Below are 6,692 nucleotides of genomic sequence, written 5' to 3'. Positions count from 1 at the left end.
CTGAAGTTTCAGAGAGAACCTCATCCTCGGACAACTGATCAGATCTATCCGACAAATTACATAATGCCACCTGGACATGAGGGCAAGATTTAACCTTTAGCTTGTGCTTAGCAGTGTGAGGGAAAGCACTAATGGCCGCAGACACCGTTGTATGAAACTGCGCAGTAACGTCTGGTGAACAAAAGAAAGCCCCCCTCCAGATGGAGGATTAGCAGTGCAATGGGAAGCTGCATGTGTATAAAAAGATGCATGTATGGTGTGCAACTCACTGGACGAGGACTCCTCAGAGTTGGGGGGCTCAGTGGTATCAAACATGTCAACCTTATTTGATATATCCCCTTATCAAGGCATATGGAACATAATTGAGAAGGCAGATATTCCAGGGCTCCCTCACAATATAAACAGGCATTACTCTTTGAAATAGAGGGAGAACCCTCTAATGATCAGAATCCTCCATAGCTAAAGTACGATATGTGGAGGACTACAGAAAAAACTAACTTTATTTTAAACAAAAAAAAAATGCACCTTTTATACCCCCAATGGCTGGGGCACTCACCACCTCCTATGACCCAGACAGAACAGAGATAAAAACTCCTCTCCGGTAGTAACTCGGTGAAGAGAAAGGAAATTAAAGCCTTGACCATTCCGGTCACATGGTGCGCAATGCAGGACCGTCCCTGCTATGAGAAAAAGCTCGCCAAGCTTTTAAGCTGTGCAACCTTCAAAGTGAAAGTGAAACTTGTATGTTCCATCTCAGCCTATGAGCCTATAAACATCTTACACATAAAGCAGCATAAAATCAAATAAGGCATATATGATTCAACCCAACTGTTCATAATCCCACTCAGTAGATATTAACCCTTGATTCCATATAGATAAAAGGAGCCACACTGTGACCCTGTCTTCTAGCATTTGCAATATGTGTAAAAAATTAAACAATCTTACCAGAATCTATGCCGTGGAACAGTAACACGGTCCTTCAAGTTTGACAGATTGTAGCAGTGCTTCTGACATGGACTTGAGTGAAGAAAGCAGGCAAGCGAAACTCGTCAACGCTGATTGCTTAAGGAGCTGTTAATATGAGTCTGGAGAAAGACTCTCCCTGCATCTCCAGACTCTAACTTTCGTCAATGCTCTCACTGAGAAGCTGACAAGACTACTTAAAACTCCAGTCCTATCTCGAAGGGCAGATAACCTTCCTAAGGAAATACTCTGAAATCTTCTGACCAACCTCCTGTGACAAAAGGCAAAGAATGACTGGGGGATGTGGGAAGTGGGGGAGGTATTTAAGCTTTTGGCTGGGGTGTGTTTGCCTCCTCCTGGTGGCCAGGTTCAGTATTCCTACAAGTACGAATTGCAGCTGTGAACTCTCCCTGTAGTAAGAATGACATTTAGTTTTTGTGGACTAAACACTTTGAGATAATATAAAATGTTTACTTATGTGTATTAAAATTACTTTGCAATATTCTCTCATTATGTATTTGTCTTCTTTTCCTGTAATGTAATTCTGAAAATGTTTGGCTTTCCAATTCCAATGAGTTTCTGTAAAGTAATAGGAGCAGCTATGTTGTATCCTATGTCTCTCTTATCTCATCTGCTTAGGATAAATATGGACAAATAAAGTGGGCAAACAATGTCTGTGTAGAATATAGAGACTTTAAACCCTGTAATATAATTACTTTCACACCACACAGCCTTAATTTGCACCATACTTTATCTGTTCATAATTGTCCTCAGCAGAATCTGATGACATCTGATCACAAAACACTGATGTCACATTTCTTGTAGAATATGCATTTTTCTACTGGTTACAAACATAAACCTGATCTAGGAGCCAAATATTACAAATCCATTTTATCTTGCAGGTCCACGTGGAAAATTGTGCATCATATAATATCTAGTAAACTGGCAGCTTTGATTCTTTAAGACAAACTAGTTTTGTGATACAGACAATGCAGCCAGAGGGCAAACAATATACAAGATAATGATGCACGACAGACCAGGGCACCATCCAGAGATACAAATTATAAACACAAGGGGCCAGATTACAAGTGGAGCAGTATTTATCGCTTCCTCTAAAGCGTTAATTGCAATAGAAGTAAACTTGTAACCCCTTAACGAACACTGTCGTATCTTGTACGACGTTGGTACAAGATACGACAGTGTTTCTCAGACTGACAAAAGGGAGGTTATGCCACCTAGCTCTCCCCACGTGTCTGAACCTATAACTCCCGCTCAAGTGACGCCAAGTACATCTAGCGCGTCAAATTCTTTTACCTTACAGGACATGGCGGCAGTGATGAATACTACCCTCACAGAAGTATTGTCCAAACTGCCGGGGTTACAAAGAAAGCGAGACAGCTCTGGGGCTAGAACAAATACAGAGCTTTCTGATGCTTTAGTAGCCGTGTCCGATATACCCTCACAATATGAAGAAGCCGAAGCAGGGGAGCTTCTATCTGTGGGTGACATTTCAGACTCGGGGAAGGCGTTACTTCAGTCCGATTCTGAAATGACAGCGTTTAAATTTAAGCCCGAACACCTCCGCTTATTGCTCAGGGAGGTTTTAGCGACTCTGGATGACTGTGACCCCATTGTAGTTCCAGAGAAATTATGTAAAATGGACAAATACTTTGCAGTGCCTGTTTACACTGATGTTTTTCCAGTCCCTAAGAGGTTTTCGGAAATTATTACTAAGGAATGGGATAGACCAGGTGTGCCGTTCTTTCCCCCTCCTGCTTTTAAAAAGATGTTTCCCATAGATGCCGCAATACGGGACTCGTGGCAGATGGTCCCTAAGGTGGAGGAAGCAGTTTCTACCCTAGCTAAGCGTACAACTATCCCCGTCGAGGACAGTTGTGCTTTCCTAGATCCTATGGATAAAAAATTGGAGGGTCTCCTTAAGAAAATCTTTATACAGCAAGGTTTTACTCTCCAACCTCTTGTATGCATTGCCCCAGTTACTGCTGCAGCGGCTTTCTGGTTCGAGTCTCTTGAGGAGGCTCTACAGGTGGAGACCCCGTTAGATGATATTTTAGACAGGATTAAAGCTCTTAAGTTAGCTAATTCCTTTATTTCTGACGCCGTTTTTCATTTAACCAAGCTAACGGCTAAGAATTCAGGTTTTGCCATTCTGGCGCGTAGGGCGCTATGGCTTAAGTCCTGGTCAGCAGACGTTACTTCAAAGTCTAAGCTTCTTAACATCCCTTTCAAAGGTCAGACCCTATTCGGGCCTGGACTGAAGGAGATCATTTCTGATATTACTGGAGGAAAAGGTCACGCCCTTCCTCAGGATAGGTCCAATAAATTAAGGACCAAACAGAATAATTTTCGTTCCTTTCTAAACTTCAAGAGTGGCGCAGCTTCAGCTTCCTCTAATGCAAAACAAGAGGGAAATTTCGCCCAGTCCAAACCAGTCTGGAGACCTAACCAGACTTAGAGCAAGGGGAAGCAGGCCAAAAAACCTGCTGCTGCCTCTAAGACAGCATGAAGGAGTAGCCCCCGATCTGGGACCGGATCTAGTCGGGGGCAGACTTTCTCTCTTCGCTCAGGATTGGGCAAGAGACGTCCAGGATCCCTGGGCACTGGAGATTGTTTCCCAGGGATATCTTCTAAAATTCAAGGGTTCATCTCCAAAGGGGAGATTTCACCTTTCACAACTATCTGCAAACCAGATAAAGAGAGAGGCATTCTTACGTTGCGTTCAAGACCTGCTGGTTATGGGAGTGATCCACCCAGTTCCAAGGGAGGAACAGGGACAGGGTTTCTATTCAAACCTGTTTATAGTTCCCAAAAAAGAGGGAACTTTCAGATAAACTACTTCAACATGCTAATAATTTCATTTGTGATGCCATTTTTGATATCATTAGAATTGATGTCAGGTATATGTCTTTAGCTATTTTAGCTAGAAGAGCTTTATGGCTTAAATCTTGGAATGCAGATATGACTTCTAAGTCAACGTTGCTATCTCTTTCTTTCCAAGGTAATACATTATTTGGTTCTCAGTTGGATTCTATAATTTCAACTGTCACTGGGGGGAAGGGAGCTTTTTTACCTCAGGATAAAAAATCTAAGGGTAAATATAGGGCTGCTAACCGTTTTCGTTCTTTTCGCCAGAGTAAGAACAGAAGCCTGACCCTTCCCCTAATGGAACGGTTTCCAATTGGAAGCCTTCTCCAGTCTGGAATAAATCCAAGCCTTTTAGAAAATCAAAACCAGCTCCCAAGTCCACATGAAGGTGCTGCCCTCATTCCAGCACAGCTGGTAGGGGGCAGATTACGATTTTTCAAAGATGTTTGGATCAGTTCGATTCAAAATCATTGGATTCAGAACATTGTTTCTCAAGGGTACAGAATAGGTTTCAAGATAAGACCGCCTGTGAGAAGGTTCTTTCTCTCACACATTCCAGTAAACCCAGTAAAGGCTCAGGCTTTCCTGAAATGTGTTTCAGACCTGGAGTCATCTGGGGTAATTGTGCCAGTTCCATATCTGGAACGGGGTCTGGGGTTTTATTCAAATCTGTTCATTGTACCAAAGAAAGAGAATTCTTTCAGACCAGTTCTGGATCTAAAAAATTTGAATCGTTATGTAAGAATACCAACATTCAAAATGGTGACTATAAGGACTATTCTGCCTTTTGTTCAGCAAGGGCATTATATGTCCACAATAGACTTACAGGATGCATATCTTCATATTCCAATTCATCCAGATCACTATCAGTTCCTGAGATTCTCTTTTCTAGACAAGCATTACCAATTTGTTGCTCTTCCATTTGCTCTTCCATTTGCTCTTTCTGTTCTGTTTCACAGAAAAATTGCTATTCTTCCTGATATTCATTGTTTTGTACAGGCTTTGGTTCGTATCAAGCCTGTCATTAAGTCAATCTCTCCTCCTTGGAGTCTTAATTTGGTTTTGAGGGCTTTACAGGCTCCTCCGTTTGAGCCTATGCATTCTCTGGACATTAAATTACTTTCTTGGAAAGTATTGTTCCTTTTGGCCATCTCTTCTGCTAAAAGAGTTTCTGAGTTATCTGCTCTTTCTTGTGAATCTCCTTTTCTGATCTTTCATCACGATAAGGCGGTTTTGCAGACTTCATTTGAATTTTTACCTAAAGTTGTGAATTAGTAGATAAATTGTTGTCCCTTTGTTGTGTCCTAATCCTAAGAATTCTCTGGAGAGATCTTTACATTCTTTGGATGTGGTAAGGGCTTTGAAATATTATGTTGAAGCTACTAAAGATTTCAGAAAGACTTCCAGTCTATTTGTTATCTTTTCTGGTTCTAGGAAAGGTCAGAAGGCTTCTGCCATTTCTTTGGCTTCTTGGTTAAAGCTTTTGATTCATCATGCTTATTTGGAGTCGGGTAAATCCCTGCCTCAGAGGATTACGGCTCAATCTAGTAGGTCAGTTTCTACTTCCTGGGCTTTTAAGAATGAAGCTTCTGTTGATCAGATTTGCAAACCAGCAACTTGGTCTTCTTTGCATACTTTTACTAAATTCTACCATTTTGATGTTTTCTCTTCTTCAGAAGCAGTTTTTGGTAGAAAAGTACTTCAGGCAGCGGTTTCAGTTTGATTCTTCTGCTTATAGTTTCAGTTTTTTTCATTATAAGATTAAAACTTTTGATTTGGGTTGTGGATTTATTTTTCAGCGGAATTGGCTGTCTTTATTTTTATCCCTCCCTCTCTAGTGACTCTTGCGTGGAAGTTCCACATCTTGGGTATTTGCTATCCCATACGTCACTAGCTCATGGACTCTTGCCAATTACATGAAAGAAAACATAATTTATGTAAGAACTTACCTGATAAATTCATTTCTTTCATATTGGCAAGAGTCCTTGAAGCCCACCCTTTTTTGTGGTGGTTATGTTTTTTTGTATAAAGCACAATTATTCCAATTCCTTGTTGATGCTTTCGCTCCTTTCTTATCACCCCACTTCTTGGCTATTCGTTAAACTGAATTGTGGGTGTGGTGGGGGTGTATTTATAGGCATTTTGAGGTTTGGGAAACTTTGCCCCTCCTGGTAGGAATGTATATCCCATACGTCACTAGCTCATGGACTCTTGCCAATATGAAAGAAATGAATTTATCAGGTAAGTTCTTACATAAATTATGTTTTATCACCACATTTGCTTTGTTCTCTTTGTATTCTTAGTTGAAAGCTAAACCTAGGAGGTTCATATTCTAATTTCTGAGACCTTGAAGGCGTCTCTAATCTAAATGCATTTTGATAGTTTTCACCACTAGAGGGCATTAGTTCACGTGTTTCATATAGATAACAATTAGCTCATGCATGTGAATTTACCATAGAGACAGCACTGATTGGCTAAAATGCAAGTCTGTCAAAAGAAATTAAGTAAGGGGGCAATCTGCTGAGGCTTAGACACAAGGTAATTACAGAGCTAAAATGTGTATAATTATAACTGTGTTGGTTATGCAAAACTGGGGAATTGGTAATTAAGGGATTATCTATCTTTTAAAACAACAAAAATGGGGGGGCGGAGCCAACATCGGACCTGACTGGTCGCAGAGATTTGGAGCTCTCTCCTCCTAACTGCCCAAAACTATTTAAATTTATTCCTAAACTTCCCCAGAACCGTCCCGAATTAAGACACATAATCCCCTGTATCTGCCATACCTTAGAATTTTCTTTTTCACCTTTTTTTTTTTTACTACTAAAGATCCCTATTACAGC

Source organism: Bombina bombina, chromosome 4 (genome assembly GCF_027579735.1).
Source record: "Bombina bombina isolate aBomBom1 chromosome 4, aBomBom1.pri, whole genome shotgun sequence".
Lineage (NCBI taxonomy): Eukaryota > Metazoa > Chordata > Amphibia > Anura > Bombinatoridae > Bombina > Bombina bombina.
This window is presented reverse-complemented; position numbering follows the sequence as displayed.